At 44.1% G+C, this 17,723-nt stretch overlaps 1 protein-coding gene across 1 annotated transcript in view; it reads right to left on the reverse strand.

Moving 5' to 3' along the window:
* LOC106579993 (voltage-dependent N-type calcium channel subunit alpha-1B) overlaps positions 1-17,723 on the reverse strand; it is a 141,616-nt gene that overhangs the window by 61,705 nt on the left and 62,188 nt on the right. The window lies entirely within an intron of this gene.

Genomic DNA, 17,723 nt, shown 5'->3' on the forward strand with positions numbered 1-17,723 from the left:
TGCTGATTGGGTTGGAATGGATTACCAAGACAAAGGGGGGGAGGTCTTACTCATTAAACAAGTGGTTCGCCATTTTTTTTAACCTAATCTCCTTATTTGTAATGGCATGTTATAGACTGGTCACATTTTTTTGCGATTTCATTTGGTTTTGAGAAACTTACCAGCTGTGCTGCTTCTTCATGTAGCCTGCACAGCACAGCTGATAGGGGAAAATGCTCGAGTCACAGTTCAGATAAAGTTCAGAATTATACAATTTCATGTGTACAACATCTAAAGACCTGCATCACTATACTGAGAGCTTTGCCGTTTCTAAAAGGACGTATTTGGGTGTTTTTGGAGCCTTTGTTCATGTTTCTCCGGTGCCCCCATAGCGCAGAACAAGAAATGAGGAAGTCTACTGCGGGTGGGATAAGTTTCCCAAAACCAAGTGAAATCCCTAAAAAAGTGTCTGGACCCTTCTATAACATGCCAATTACATAAACAATAGAGATTTCATTCTATAATAGTGAACCAATCCTTTAACTGCACTGTGAAGTCACAAACACAACACAACAGTCTGGATTGAGTCGTTGAGACTGAGGCTTTTATTTATCTTCCTCCTTCCACCCACATCTTCCATGTGTGTGTGGTAGTAGCTGTTGAAGACCTGTTAACAAGAGAGGGAATGACGGATGGGAGGGAGGGAGAGAGGAAGGGAGAGAAGAGGAGAGAGAGATAGATACAGAGAAAGAGAGAGAGCGAAAGAGAGAGAGAGAGACAGGGAGAGAGAGAAAGAGACAGAGAGAGAGAAAAATAAACCGACAGAGAGAAAGACAGAGAGAGAGAGGCAGATGGAGAGAAATGAGGGATCCCCTCCCTGAACAGTCCGCCCTCACAGCTCACTTGGTGAGAGCCAGGCAGTGATTGGTGTCTCTCCCACGCAGGGCCGAGGGAAGCTCCTTCCTGCATTGCAGTGGCTGTGTGTGTTTGTGTGTGCGTGTGTTTGTTTGTGTTTGTGTTTGGGAGGGCTGTGAGGGGGTGGTGTTAGCCAGGAATCCCAGCCCTGCCTGCTGCAGTTCCACAGCAGCCCCTCAGGCGGGGGAGTCAGTCGCTCCTCAGCACGCCGCAAAGGCGCTTTATTGGCATGGGAAACATGTTTGCATTGCCAAAGCAAGTGAAATAATCAAAAGTGAGAAGACACATAACAACATGAATAAAAAAACATTTGAATTTAACAGTAGATAGTGCACTCAAAAAGGTTTTTAAAAAGATAGACAATTCAAGTGTTATATTATCAGCTATGTACATGTGCAAATAGTTGTCGTAGGAATAGAAGGGGAAGTAGGGGAAGATAAATAAACAGATAAATATTGGTGGTATTTACAATGTTGTTTGTTCTCCACTGGTTGCCCTTTTCTCATGGCAACGGGCTGTGACTGCACACTGCAGTACTTCGCCTAACAGATACAGGTGTTTATCAATGTTTGATTTGTTTTCAAATTCTTTGTGGGTCTGTTTGATCTGTGGGAAAAATGTATCTCTAATGTGGTCGTACATTTGGCAAGAGGTCAGGAAGTGCAGCTCAGTTTCCACCTCATTTTGTGGGCAGTGGGCACATAGCCTGTCTTTCTATGGCGGCCTGTCTTAATAGCAAGGCTATGCTCACGGAGTCTGTACATAGTCAAGGATTTGCCACTGTGTACTCTCTGTTCAGGGCCAGATAGCGTTCCAATTTGCTCTGTTTTTTTGTTTAATCTTTCCAGTGATAGTTATCTTTTTGCTTTCTCATCATTTGGTTGGGTCTAATTGTGAAACAGCTGGATGAGGGGACGCTTCTCTAGGTTCATCTTTCTGTAGGTGAGGGCTTTGTGGTGAAATGTGTGGGCATTCCTTCCTTTTAGGTGGTTTAGGTGGCTCTTTTTCTGGATTTTGATTACTAGTGGGTATAGTCCTAATTCTGCTCTGCATGCATTGTTTGGGGTTTTTGACAGTTCACACAGTATATATTTGCAGAATTCTGCATGAAGTGTCTCAATGGGTGTTTGTCCCATTTTTTGAATTCTTGGTTGGTGAGTGGACCCCAGACCCCACAACCATAGAAGTATTTTTAGCCAGATCCTAATTGGGATGTTGAGTTGTATGTTTCTTTTGATGGTGTAGAAGACCCTTATTGCCTTGTCTCTTAGATTGTTCACAGCCTTGTGGCAGTTACAGTTGAAGTCGGAAGTTTACATACACCTTAGCCAAATACATTTAACTTCATTGGGATAGGGGGCAGTATTTTCACGTTCAGATGAAAAGCGTGCCCAGAGTAAACTGCCTAGTACTCAGGCCCAGAAGCTAATATATGCATAGTATTAGTAGATTTGGATAGAAAACACTCTGACGTTTCTAAAACTGTTTGAATGATGTCTGTGAGTATAACAGAACTCATATGGCAGGCAAAAACCTGAGAAAAAATCCAACCAGGAAGTGGGAAATCTGAGGTTTGTAGTTTTTCAAGTGATTGCCTATCCAATATACAGTGTCTGTGGGGTCATATTGCACTTCCTAAGGCTTCCACCAGATGTCAACAGTCTTTAGAACATTGTTTCAGGCTTCTACTGTGAAGGGGGAGAGAATAAGAGCTGTTTGAATCAGGTGTCTGGCAGAATGCCATGAGTTCCTTTTCATTTCTAAAGACAAAGGAATTGTCCGGTTGGAATATTATTGAAGATTTATGATAAAAACATCCTAAAGATTGATTCTATACATCGTTTGACATGTTTCTACGAACTGTAATAGAACTTTTTTTTACTTTTCGGCTGAACTTAGTGCTCACGCATAGTGCATTGGGAATAGTGAATTGAACGCGCGAACAAAAAGGACGTATATGGACATAAATATGGACTTTATCGAAACAAAACTAACATTTATTGTGGAACTGGGATTCCTGGGAGTGCATTCCGATGAAGATCATCAAAGGTAAGTGAATATTTATAATGCTATTTCTGACTTTTGTTGACTCCACAACATGACGGGTATCTGTATGGCTTGTTGTTGTGTCTGAGCGCTGTACTCAGATTATTGCCAGGTGTGCTTTCGCCGTGAAGCTTTTTTGAAATCTGACACAGCGGTTGCATTTAGGAGAAGTTAATCTTTAATTCTATGCATAACACTTGTATCTTTTATCAACGTTTATGATGAGTATTTCTGTAAATTGATGTGCTCATTCACCGGTAGTTTTGGAGGCAAAACATTTCTGAACATTACACGCTGTATGTAAAATGGGGTTTTTGGATATAAATATGAACTTTATAGAGCAAAACATACATGTATTGTGTAACATTGAGTCCTGGGAGTGTCATCTGAAGAAGATCGTCAAAGGTTAGTGATTACTTTTAGCTGTATTTCTGGTTTTTGTGACGCCTCTCCTTGCTTGGAAAATGGCTGTGTGGTTTTTAGGTGCTGTCCTAACATAATCTAATGGTATGCTTTCGCCGTAAATCCTTTTTGAAATCGGACACTGTGGTTGGATTAACGAGAAGTTTATCTTTAAAATGGTGTATAATACTTGTATGTTTGAGAAATTTGAATTATGAGATTTTTGTTGTTTTGAATTTGGCGCCTTGCTATTTCACTGGCTGTTAGCGAGGGGTTCGTCTTTCCTCAACAGGTTAAACTCAGTTTTTCACAATTCCTGACATTTAATCCCCCCCCCAACAAGATGCTGCCACCCCCGTGCTTCACGGTTGGGATGGTGTTCTTCAGCTTGCAAGCATCCCCCTTTTTCCTCCAAACATAACAATGGTCATTATGGCCAAACAGTTCAATTGTTGTTGCATCAGACCAGAGAATATTTCTACAAAAAGTATAATCTTTGTTCCCATGTGCAGTTGCAAACCGTAGCCTAGCTTTTATATGGCGGTTTTGGAGCAGTGGCTGATTTCTTTTGATTTTCCCATGATGTCAAGCAAAGTTTGAAGGTAGGCCTTGAAATGCATCCACAGGTACACCTCCAATTGACTCAAATGATGTCAATTATCCTATCAGAAGCTTCTAAAGCCATGACATCATTTTCTGGAATTTTCCAAGCTGTTTAAAGGCACAGTCAACTTAGTGTATGTAAACTTTCGACTTCAACTGTACCTGTGGTGTTAATACTTACGACGCGGTAGGTATAGTTCTTTGTGCTCTAGGGCAACAGTGTCTAGATAGAATTTGTTTTTGTTGTCCTGGCTACTGGATCTGCTCTGGAATACCATTATTTTTGTCTAACTGAGATTCACTGTCAGGGCCCAAGTCTGACAGAATCTGTGCAGAAGGTCTAGGTGCTAATGTAGACCGTCCTTGGTTGGGGACAGTAGCACCAGATCATCTGCAAACAGTAGACATTTGATTTCCGAGTCCCGTAGGGTGAGGCCGGGTGATGCAAACTGTTCTAGTGCCCTCGCCAATTAATTGATATATACAGTATGTTGAAGAGGGTGGGGCTGAAACTGCATCCCTGTCTCATCCCACGGCCCTGAGGAAGGAAATCTGTGTGTTTATTGCCCATTTTAACTGCACACTTGTTCTTGGTGTACATTGATTTTATAATGTAATATGTTTTTTCCCCAACACCACTTTCCATCCATTTGTATAGCAGATCCTAATGCCAAATTGAGTCAAAAGCTTTTTTGAAATCAACAAAGCATTGAGAAGACTACTTTTGTTTTGTTTGTTTGTCAATAAGGGTGTGCAGGGTGTATACGTGGTATGTCATATGGTATTTTGGTAAGAAGATAATTTGACGTTTTCTCAGGATATTGTTTTTACTGAGGACATTTTGGAATCTGTTGTTCATGATACTGTAGAGGATGTTTACGAGATTGCTGTTGATGCAGAGTCCACGGTAATTATCTCTCTCTCTCTCTCTCTCTCTCTCTCTCTCTCTCTCTCTCTCTCTCTCGCTCGCTCTCTCACACACACAGGCTATCGGGACATGAATTTATTACTTCTCAGAAAACAAATCTAATTCTCACTTGCTGTTCCACCAAATGGCTTCAGCTGTCTCTGTGCTATCAATGTGGCATTATGCTCTTCTTACAGTCTCTTTTATTTAAACCTTCTGCTTTCTTTCCCTTCCTTCTACATTTTACCTTTTTTCTATGGTGGAGGGTATTGCTTAGAGTTAAGAGGGGGAGTAGGAGTAGTTTGTTTGGGGTAGGGCAGTGTGATGACCGCAATAAAGTCTCAGCTGAGTGGGGAAGAAACGCTGTCGCTTCAGAATGGCTTCAGGTGCATTCCGGAGAATGGTGTTAAAGTGGAGGAAGTTTTGTTCATGGTTGGAACATATATACACTCTGCATCCAGACAGGTTGCATCACTGCCTGGTTTGGCAACTGCTTGGCCTCCGACCGCAAGGCACTACAGAGGGTAGTACGTACGGCCCAGTACATCACTGGGGCCAATCTTCCTGCCATCCAGGACTTCTATACCAGGCAGTAGCAGAGGAAGGTCCTAAAAATTGCCAAAGACTCCAGCCAACCTAGTCATAGACTGTTCTCTCTGCTACCGCACGGCAAGCAGTACCAGCGCGCCAAGCCTAGGTCCAAGAGGCTTCTAAACAGCTTCTACCCCCAAGCCATAAGACTCCTGAGCAGCTAATCAAATGGCTACCCAGACTATTTGCACCCCCCTACGCTCTGCTACTCTCTGTTATTATCTATGCATAGCCACTTTAATAACCCTACCTACATGTACATAATTACCTTGACACCGGTGCCCCAGCACATTGACACATTGACTCTGAACCGGTACCCCCTGTATATAGCCATATAGCCCTGCTATTGTTATTTACTGCTGCTCCTTAATTATTTGTTTTTCTTTTCTCTTACTTTTTTTTCTTCAAACTGCATTGTTGGTTAAGGGCTTGTAAGGAAGCATTTCACCTGTTGTATTCGGCGCATGTGACAAATAAAATTTGATTTGCCTGGCTAGTTGCGAGTGAGATTTTTGGGACTGTTTTGCAGATTTCACTTCTTTCGACCCAGTCGACAAGAGCGGTGGTGGCTAATCTGCCTCCATTTTGTTATGGACGAACAGCTCGCAAAAAGTATGTTCGTTTTGGTAAGTTTTCAAGTGGTTCGTGTGATCTCGGCAGGGTGCCAAGCGGAATCTGTTAAACATCTTGTCTCCTTTTGTAGGCAAGTGTTAATGCTTCTTAACAACGCAGAAAAGCAGCTAAATGTACACGTCAAGGTTAAGCAGGGGGGAGGGGTGGTACGCAGGTTTTGATAGCAAAGTTAGCTTGTGGTGTTCTGAGTGTGGGGACTTAAGGTACAACAAGTTTGCGTGCCCATATAAGGTCCAGAGAGAGGGAGTTCGTGATAGTGCAGACAAATCAAATCAAATGTTATTTGTCACATGCGCCAAATACAAAAGCTGTATACCTTAAAGTGAAATGCTTACTTACAAACCCTTAACCAACAATGCAGTTTTACGATTCAATAACAAGGCTATATACAGGGTGTACCGGTACCGAGTCAATGTTTGGGGGTTCAGGTTAGTCGAGGAAATTGAGGTAATATGTACATCTAGGTAGGGGTAAAGTGACAATGCATAGATAATATACAGAGAGTAGCAGTCTTAAGGCTTGGGGGTAGAAGCTGTTAAGGAGCCTTTTGGACCTAGACTTGGCGCTCCGGTACCGCTTGCCGTGCGGTAGCATTGAGCACCGTCCATGACTAGGGTTACTGGACTCTTTGCCAATTTTTGGGGTCTTCCTCTGACACCGAATGGTATAAAGGTACTGGATAGCAGGAAGCTTGGCCCCAGTGATGTACTGCAGCACACCTTGAGGGCTGCTGCAGCATTCTGTGGCATGTTATCTATTGTCAGTCATTTTTTCTGTTAATGCAAGTTAGTGCTAGTTTTACCAACAGAGGGCATCTTTGAGAAGCATTTGATAGTCTTCCATATTGGCATTACCAGAGAATTTAAAACCTTTTTTGTAATAACATAGTATATGGGATTGATTTTAAGAAATGTAATTAATTTTATTAATATTATGGTGTTTCTATTCCGAGAAAAATGAAAAAAGAAACCCTCAGGGTTTCCGTTAGGATAGAATGGAAAATATGGCGCTGTACAACGTGACGGCCGGGAGTAGGCTACAGCATAAGAGGATTGGAGGATTCTAAATTGTTTTCCTTCATTAGACAACTTTGTTCCAATATTTCTGTAAATCAGTTATATTTATTCCCATAGTAATTCATTATGGATCCATAACTAAATAAACATCAGCATTTTGAAAGAGTGTTTTTATCCTTATTTTATTAACGAAAGCATAAAGATGCTGATGAAGAAATACAGCAATGTACAGTTTATGCTTTTACATTTGGATAATAAAGCATTTAAAGCATTTTGAAGATATAAGCCACCTGCATTTGTTTATTAGGCTACTGTGCAGTCTGACAAGTAAACATAGCCTACAGTACATACTGTAGCAAACATGGGAAAGTGCCTAATTCCTTACATAAGGTAGAACAGGCCATGTCCAGACTTTCTCGGTGACCTCAAGTACTCATTAACTCTGTCTTTAATGCATTTTCGGGTTGCATCAGTCATGGATGGACATTTCTGAGACACAGTATTAATGATGAACACCCGCAGGTTCACTGGTAAACCACATTTGCCTCGGGATCCATCCCAGTTTGTATTCTGTGCCCACTCGTGGTATCTCTCTTTGGTTACACATCCTTGGAATAGCAGAACAGCATAACGGTCCAGGCAGCCTTTGCTGTGCCTGGTGAGCAGTTGGTCAAGTTCTGTTGTCAGAAAAGGAATGGAAATGACAGGGTGAACCGACGACCTGACAAACCCGCCACGTATGTTGACTCTGCCTGTCGGAGGTGGAGTTCCAGAGCTCACAGGTGTGCCTGGCATGGATTATGACTCCATCTTGTTTCTCACCCTTTTCAACGTGTCATTCTCCACCTGACTCTCCGCCAATGCCGCCTGACTCACCACAAATGCCGCCTGACTCTCCACAACTCGAAAGCCCAGGAAAATGAACAGGTACAGTAGGCGACAATACTGTAAAGTAGGCCTAATAATGCAAAAAATAATGCTTAAATAAATTGACTGTGGGTCTTTGCTGTATGCTGCACATTTTTACATTGTATTTCAATGTAAAGTGCGACTAAAACGTAGTTTAAATGAACATCCGCATATTGAATGTCTTTTTTCTTGTTATTTTATTAACGAAAGCATAAAGATGTTGATGAATAAATACAGTACTGCTGTTTCGAGTTAGAAATGTAACACTTTAGAGTACTTAAGCATTGAATACATTGCAAGTTAAAATGAAGATTATTGTTGAAATGAATTGCTCGACTGGTGTAGGTTTTCTCCAAAAGTTGGCGTGCAACACTTGCATAACAAGTTAGCTATATTTTCAGCACCAGCCACTGTTCACCTTCTATTGATTCCGCTGCAGTTGCCGCCAGTTGTTTTTGAAATGTAACCTTTATTTAACTAGGCAAGTCAGGTAAGAACAAATTCTTATTTACAATGACGGCCTACCCAGCCAAACCCGGATGATGCTGGACCAATTGTTCCACCACCCTATGGCACTCACAATCACGCTCAGATGTGATATAGCCTGTATTCGAACCAGGGACTGTAGTAAAGCCTCTTGCACTGAGATGCAATGCCTTAGACCACTGTACCACTCGGGAGCCATGACCAATATATACTACCCCCCCTCCCCAAATTGCCGATGCACGGAAAACCCAGCCAACTGTATATTATACATGTCGTCGTTTAGCCACAACTCGGTGAAACATAATATATTTCCGTTTTTAATGTCCCGTTGGTAGGATAGTCTCGAACAGAGCTCATCCAGTTTATTCTCCAATGATTGCACGTTGGCCAATAAGACGGATGGTAGAGGCGGGTTACCCACTTGCCGACAAATTCTCACAAGGCACCCGGATCTGCGTCCCCTGTATCGGCGTCTCCTCTTCATGCGAATGACAGGGATTTGGGCCTTGTCTGGTAGCAGCTGCAAATCCTTTGCGTCTGACTCGTTAAAGAAAAAATCTTTGTCCAGTTCGTGGTGAGTAATCACTGTTCTGATATCCAGAAGCTTTTTTTGGTCATAAGAGACAGTGGCAGAAACATTATGTACAAAATAAGTTACAAACAACGCACAAAACAGCACAATTGGTTAGAAGCCCGTAAAACGGCAGCCATCCCCTCTGGCGCCATTCCTTCTGGAATCAGGCGACACCGTTGGCTAGTACGCAGGAGGCAGAGGCTGGGGTTACCTCTGCTATGGGGCAGGCTACTGGATGGGGTACCGGGGGACAGGAGAATAGAGCAGGGCCAAGTGGTGGTGCGCAGGCCACGGAGGAAGATGGGGTGGGAGCTAGTGGGCTGGTGGGGGTAAGTGTGGTTGCAGCTGGACAAAATGAGCAGAGGCAGGTTGCTGTGGTAACATAGACTCCGGTGGTGGGTAGGAGGTGAGTACTGGGTCTGAGGTGAACGGTAAGCAAGCTGGTGGGGCTAAGGAGAAGAAAAAGGTGGTGAAGAAAAGAGGGAAAAAAGAGTTTGGCTGGGCTGGGCAAAAGCGAGGTGGGCTCATCCCAGGAAATATTTCCTGTCATTGGGGAGGATGTACTGATCAGGTGGTAAGTGCTGGAGGGGCAGACAGGGGAGAAGGAGGACGGTACCATGCCAATGGAGGAGGAGGAAGAGCGGGATGAGTTGGGGGGAGAGGAGGATGAGGAGGCCTCGTATTCAGACAAAATTGGAACCTGAGCAGACAGACAGTCAGGCGGAGAGCCCAGTATATATGGTGAGAGAATTTTCTAGGTTGAAGACTAAAGGGATGGAGACTAAAGGGAAAAGGAAGGTTCCTCTGGAGTCTTATTTTCCTGATCCTGGAATGTTTGTAAGGTCAGTACAACACACAATGAAGAATGAGGGGTTTAGTGTCCTCTCATCCAGGATGCGGTATAGGCTGAGGAAATGGTTCACAGGGGTGCGTCTTCAGAATCTGCTTAAATGGATAGTTATTTTCTGGCACGGTGGCTTTATGGGCTTCTCTACTGGTTTGTGATTTTGTTGTTATCCATACCACCTGTTATGGAGATTTTACGGTTAGGCTGTCACGACTTCCGCCGAAGTCGGTCCCTCTCCTTGTTCAGGCGGCGTTCGGCGGTCGACGTCACCAGCCTTCTAGCCATCGCCGATCCACTTTTAATTTTCCATTTGTTTTGTTCTTGTCTTACACACCTGGTTTCATTCCCCCAATTACTTGTTCATTATTTAACCCTCTGTTCCCCCAAGTTTGTTTGTGATTGATTGTTTGTTTGTAATACGGTCCGTTATTGTGGGCTCGTATTATTGCGTTTTATTTGTGAAAATTTGAGTAAATTACGTTTATTACTCATATCTTCTGTCCTGCGCCTGACTCCTCTACACCAGCTACACACAGGCAATATTACATAGGCTCCCTTATCATGAATGGTTGCAGAGACGGGGGGGTAAGAGGGGGTTGATGGGGGAATATGTAAAAGAAAACATTTAAATGTGATGTTTTTGCAAGAGACACATAGTGTTGTGATTAATGAACTGGATCGGGGGGCCTGGTGGAAGGGGGCGGAGGTGCTGACCCATGGCCCAAACCTTAGTGCTGGGGTAGCAGTGTTTTTTCCCCGGGCCTGAGTGTCAACATTCTTCTTTAAAGGTGTTGTGTAAGGGTAGGTTGTTAGTATATGTGGGTGAAGGTGGATAAGGTAGGGTGAGTACAGCTCGTCTGGATCGTATCTATACATTCAACAATCAGCTATTGAGGGCCTCCATTCTCTCACTTGGGTTTTCAGACCATCATATTGCCATGGCTCAGTTCTCTGTTTCACCAGTGCCCAGTGTAAAGCTCTTACAAGATTACACTTTTTCCTCAAGCTTCCAAGGCTTTTGGGAGAGGTGGGGACAGCAGATGTAGGGAAAGCCCAGATTCTGGTTTTCTGTTAGCAGTATACAGCTTTGGGGGAGCTTCAGCGTAGCATAAGTGAGGTGGAGACTGAGCTGGTGGGGAAGGGTAGGTTGGGGCTCCAAGATAATCTGAATTATGCAGGGACCTAGGGTATTTTTTCAGATTAAAGCAAAGGAGCACTTGTAAGAGCTAGATTTTCCATGTTGAGGAAATGGATGCTCCCAGCTCTTTATTTTTTGGTTTGGAAAAACAGAGTAGGGAAACCAAGAAAATCCATTGTTTACGTTTGTCTGATAGGCAAGTCACTTCTGTTGCGGGGGAGATGCGGGAGCAGCCTGATTTGTATAGGGAAGAACGCCTGTGTGTTCTCAGGTTCTGCTCACTTCTAGAGGTGCGTGGGTAAAATCACCGAGGAAGCCGGAGAAAAAAAAGCCACATTACAACATATGTGTTGTGATAATTGTGTTGTTTGCTCTATAACCTGTTAGCTCATATGCCTTGTGACCGTGATATATAATTCAAATCAAACTTTATTTGTCACGTGCGGACTACAACAAGTGTAGACTTTACCGTGAAATACTTTCTTACAAGCCCTTAACCAACAGAGCAGTTCAACAGGAAAAAAATATTTACCAAGTAGACTAAAATAAAAAGAAATAATAAAAAGTAACACAATAAGAATAACAATAATGAGGCTATATACAGGAAGCACCAGTACCGAGTCAGTGTGCAGGGGTACAGGTTAGTTGAGATAATCTGTACATGTACGTGGGGGCCAAGTGACTATGCATAAACAAACAGCGAGTAGCGATTTTATGAATTGTTCAGCAGTCTTATGGCTTGGGGGTAGAAGCTGTTGAGGAGCCTTTTCGTCCTAGACTTGGCGCCCCAGTACTGCTTGCCGTGCGGTAGCAGAGAAAACAGTCTATAACTTGGGTGACTGGAGTCTCTGACAATTTTGTGGGCTTTCCTCTGACACCGCCTATTATATAGGTCCTGGATGGCAGGAAGCTTGGCCCCAGTGATGAACTGGGCCGTTCGCACTACCCTCTGTAGCGCCTTAGAGTCAGATGCCGAGCAGTTGCCATACCAGGTGGTGATGCAACCAGTCGGGATGCTCTCGATGGTGCAGCTGTAGAACTTTTTGAGGATCCGGGGACCCATGCCAAATCTTTTCAGTCTCCTGAGGGGGAAAAGGTTTTGTCGTGCCCTCTTCACGACTGTCTTGGTATGTTTGGACCATGACAGTTCGTTGGTGATGTGGACACCAAGGAACTTGAAACTCTCGACCCACTCCACCACAGCCCCATCGATGTTAATGGGGGTTGTTGTCCTGGCACCTCACTGCCAGGTCTCTGACCTCCTCCCTCTAGGCCGTCTCATCGTTGTCGGTGATCAGGCTTACCATTGTTGTGTCATCAGCAAACTTAATGATGGTGTTGGAGTTGTGTTTGGCCACGCAGTCGTGGGTGAACAGAGAATACAGGAGGGGACTAAGTACACACCCCTGAGGGGCCCCAGTGTTAAGGATCAGTGTGGCAGACGTGTTGTTGCCTACTCTTACCACCTATGGGGCGGCCCGTCAGGAAGTCCAGGATCCAGTTGCAGAGGGAGGTGTTTAGTCCCAGGGTCCTTAGCTTAGTGATGAGCTTCGTGGGCACTATGGTGTTGAACGCTGAGCTGTAGTCAATGAACAGCATTCTCACATAGGTGATCCTTTTGTCCAGGTGAGAAAGGGCAGTGTGGAGTGCGATTGAGATTGTGTCATCTGCGGATCTGTTGGGACAGTATGCAAATTGAAGTGGGTCTAGGGTGTCCGGGAGGATGATGTTGATGTGAGCCATGACCAGCCTTTCAAAGCACTTCATGGCTACCAACATGAGTGTCCCGTGTAGCGTGTGGCTCAGTTGGTAGAGCATGGTGTTTGCAATGCCAGGGTTGTGGGTTCGATTCCCATGGGGGACCAGTACGGAGAAAGAATGTGTGCATTCACTACTGGAAGTCGCTCTGGATAAGAGTGTCTGTTAAATGACTAAAATATAATCATTTAGGCAGGTTACCTTTGCTTCCTTGGGCACAGGGACTATGGTGGTCTGCTTGAAATATGTAGGTATTATAGACTCGGTCAGGAAGAGGTTGAAAATGTCAGTGAAGACACTTGAGAGTTGGTCTGCACATGCTGTGAGTACACATCCTGGTAATCCGTCTGGCACAGTGGCTTTGTGAATGTAGATCTGTTTAAAGGTTTTGTTCACATCGGCTACCGAGAGCGTTATCACACAGTCATCCAGAACAGCTGGTGCTCTCGTGCAAGCTTCAGTGTTGCTTGCCTCGAAGCGAGCATAAAAGGCATTTAGCTCATCTGGTAGGCTTGCGTCACTGGGCAGCTTGCGTCTGGGTTTCCCTTTGTAGTCTGTAATAGTTTTCATGCCCTGCCACATCCGATGAGCATCAGAGCCGGTGTAGTACGATTCAATCTTAATCCTGTATTGACGCTTTGCTTGTTTGATGGTTCGTCTGAGGGTATAGTGGGATTTCTTATAAGCGCCCGGATTAGTCTCCCGCTCCTTGAAAGCGGCAGCTCTAGCCTTTAGCTCGATGCGGGTGTTGCCTGTAGTCCATGGCTTCTGGTTAGGATATGTATGTACAGCCACCATGGGGACGATGTCATCGTTGCACTTATTGATGAAGCCGATGACTGAGGTGGTGTATTCCTCAATGTCATTGGATGAATTCCGGAACATATTCCAGTCTGTGCTAGCAAAACAGTCCTGTAGTGTAGCATCTGCGTCATCTGACCACTTCTGTATTGAGCGAGTCACTGGTTCTTCCTGCTTTAGTTTTTGCTTGTAAGCAGGAATCAGGAGGATATAATTATGGTCAGATTTGCCAAATGGAGGGCGGGGGAGAGCTTTGTATGCATCTCTGTGTGTGGAGTAAAGGTGGTCTAGGATTTTTTTCCCTGGTTGCACATGTGACATGCTGGTAAAAATTTGGTAAAACTGATTTAAGTTTACTTGCATCAAAGTCCCCGGCCACTAGGAGCGTCGCTTCTGGATGAGCATTTTCTTCTTTGCTAATGGCCTTATAGAGTTGGTTGAGAGCGGTCTTAGTGCCAGCATCGGTCTGTGGTGGTAAATAGACGGCTACGAATAATACAGATGAGAACTCTCTTGGTAGATAGTGTGGTCTACAGCTTATCATATGGTACTCAATCTCAGGCGAGCGATACCTCAAGACTTCTTTAATATTAGACATCATGCACCAGATGTTATTGACAAAAAGACACACACCCCCACCCCTCGTCTTACCAGAGGTAGTGTCTCTGTTCTGCCTGTGCATGGAAAATCCTGTTAGCTCTAAATATTGTCCGCATCTTTGTTCAGCCACGTCTCAGTGAAACATAAGACGTTGCAGTTTTTAATGTCCCATTGGTAGGATCATTTTAATAGTAGGTCATCAATTTTATTTTCCAATGATTGCACGTTAGCAAGAAGAATGGAAGGCAATGGGAGTTTAATCACTTGCGTCCGTATCCTCAGAAGGGTGCCCGCAGTGAGTAATCGCTTTTCTGATGTACAGAAGTTATTTTCGGTCAGACAGTAGCAGCAACATTATGTACACAATAGGTTACAAAATAAGTTACACAAAACGCCAAAAAAATAACAAAATAGCACAATTGGTTGGGAGAATGTAAAATGGCAGCCATATTCTTCGGCGCCGAGACAATAAGAAGACACAGTGGCAGAATAAATTCAACCATACCTTTGTTTCATCACAAAACCGGAGAGCAACATCTGTCCTATGAAGTCCACAAAGCATATTGCATGCAACAAACAATTACATGACCTACAGCATGGTCAAGCAAGTTAATACATTTCTGACATTTTCAGACCACTGAACAACTATTTATTTAAAACCACAGAGAGTTACCGCAAGTCGCAAAGAAAACAGGAGCTGCCTCCACTATTCCAGCACCATTTCATTATCATCAAATCACCCATGCTTTGTCTTATACGGTGACAACTAAAAGATAACAAAAATAATTTAGTCCAATCAACGTAAGCTAAAAATTATGTGACTGTCCATGGTTTTGACTTCTGTGTGCGTGTGTGTTCGTGCGCGCTCGTGCAAGTAGAAAAATAAGATGTCTCACTCGTAGAGAATCGTCAATGCCATCCTCCTCTATTTTATGTTGACAAAACGGTCTATGACTCTGACATTCAGTACACGCTTTTAGTTGGCTAAAATGCTTGCTCGCAAGCCTAACTTCCATTCATGGACAACGTTAGCTAGTTAATATTAGCCTTCTACATCTAGCTACATATTGAACTTCCATCCTTTCAGGCCAGGGGCACAATATATGAATTTATGGTTGGATCAGAATCACCGTTATAATCATTGGCCAGTACAGACAATTAATGAAACCACAAGTCCAAATCTGTATCTACGTCCATGGCTAATTTAGGAAAGGGACAATTTTAGCTAACTAACTAGGCAACGGAGGACAACAACACAACCGCATGCAACAATTCAAGTTGTTTCAGTCAATGACGTATGCTCTCCATGCGATTTGATAGGAGTGACGCCAAATCCAAACTGGCTTCCCTTGACACTTTCTTTTGGTGCACCAGGACCATTCTCAGTTGAGCTCACTCAGTTTAGCTCAAAGCTGATTGGTTATTGTTTTATACTTTTTTGATCAAGAAAGGCCAAATGCTCACTGGCTTCCCTTGCATTCAATGCTACGGGCGGCAAAAATGTCATACTCTTTTGGACCAGACAGTATCAGATATATCAGTATCAGCCTACACATACAGAGACAGATGGGCACTGTTTCGCTCCCATGCTTTCTCCGGTGAGATTCACTACCCTCTCCATCCAGCCTCTCAACGTGACGTCACTAACATGAAACTGTGCTATTTTTTATTTCAACAGCAGTCTCTTATTTAAATACATTTTAAACATAAAATATATCTCACATAAAATGTACACTACATGACCAAAGGTAAGTGGACACCTGCTCGTCGAACATCTCATTCCAAAATCATGGGCATTAATATCGAATTGGTTCCACCTCTGCTGCTATAAAAGCTTCCACTCTTCTGGGAAGGCTTTCCACTAGATGTTGGAACATTGCTGTGGGGACTTGCTTCCATTCAGCCACAAGACCTTTAGTGAGGTTGGGCACTGATGTTGGGTGATTAGGCCTGGCTCGCAATCGGTGTTCCAATTCATCCCAAAGGTGGTCGATAGGGTTGAAGTCAGGGCTCTGTGTAGGCTAGTCAAGTTCTTCCACACCAATCTTGACAAACCATTTCTGTATGGACATCGCTTTGTGCACGGGGGCATTGTCATGCTGAAACAGGAAAGGGCCTTCCCTAAACTACTGCCACAAAGAATGTCATTGTATGCTGTAACATTAAGATTTCCCTTCACTGGAACTAAGTAACTTAGCCTGAACCATGGAAAACAGCCCCAGACCATTATTCCTCATCCCAAAAACTTTACAATTGGCGCTATGCATTGGGGCAGGTAGCGTTCTCCTGGAATCCGCCAAACCCAGATTTGTCCGTCGGACTGCTAGATGGTGAAGCGTGATTCATCACTCCAGAGAACGCGTTTCCACTGCTCCAGAGTCTAATGGCGGCGAGCTTTACACCACTCCAGCCAATGCTTGGCATTGTACATGGTGATATTAGGCTTGTGTGCGGCTGCTCGGCCATGGAATCCCATTTCATGAAGCTCCCGACGAACAGTTCTTGTGCTGACGTTGCTTCCAGAGGCAGTTTGGAACTCGGTAGTGAGTGTTGCAGATGATTTTCACACGCTTCACACTTCAGCACTCGGCGGTCCGGTTCTGTGAACTTGTGTGGCCTACCACTTCGCGGCTAAGCCGCTGTTGCTCCTAGACGTTTCCACTTCACAATAACTGCACTTACAGTTGACTGGGGCAGCTCTAGCAGAGGCAGAAATTTGACAAACTGACTTGTTGGAAAGGTGGCATCCTATGACGGTGCCACATTGAAAGTAACTGAGCTCTTCTGTACGGGCCATTTAACCGCCAATGTTTGTCTATGGAGATTGCATGGCTGTGTGCTTGATTTTATACACCTGTCAGCAACGGGTATGGCTGAAATAGACGAATCCACTAATTTGAAGGGTTGTCCACATACTTTTGGCCATGTACTGTACATTCAGCCTCTTGCGAATTGACGGAGATTATGAAACACAGAGAATTTTACGTACATTTTTTTATTGGTCAATTTTGGGGGGGAAGCCTGGCTTCCCTTGGCATCCATGAATACACGCCACTGCTGCTCACAGACCTTCCCAAATGCTCTCTGTCGCAGAGAAATGAAATGGACATTTCCCTGTCCTTTCATAAACTCTTGGCTTCCGTCTCTCAGATGGCCCCCGGCTGTGCCCAAGGAGTCGACGGTCTGCCAGTGGAGTATTATAAAAATTATTGGACAGGACTTGTTTTGCGTATTATGTGAGTGCGTCGGGGTGGGGGAGCTGCCGCTAAGCTGTAGACGGACTTGAGCGACTTAAAGAACTGGAGGCCTGTGGCATTGCTCTGTTTGGACTATAAGGTCTTTGCCAAGGTCCTCGCTAACAGACTCAAGTACACAAGGACCAAACGTACTGTGTTCCAAGACGCTCAATCACAGACAATCTGTTCATAATAATCAGGGACATGCTGGACCTGTCAAGGCTTTCAAATGTGAACGTTCGACTGGTTTCCTCGGACCAGGAGAAAGCCTTTGATAGGGTG

The sequence above is a fragment of the Salmo salar genome, chromosome 20 (genome assembly GCF_965601325.2).
Source record: "Salmo salar chromosome 20, fSalSal1, whole genome shotgun sequence".
In the NCBI taxonomy this organism is placed as follows: Eukaryota; Metazoa; Chordata; class Actinopteri; order Salmoniformes; family Salmonidae; genus Salmo; species Salmo salar.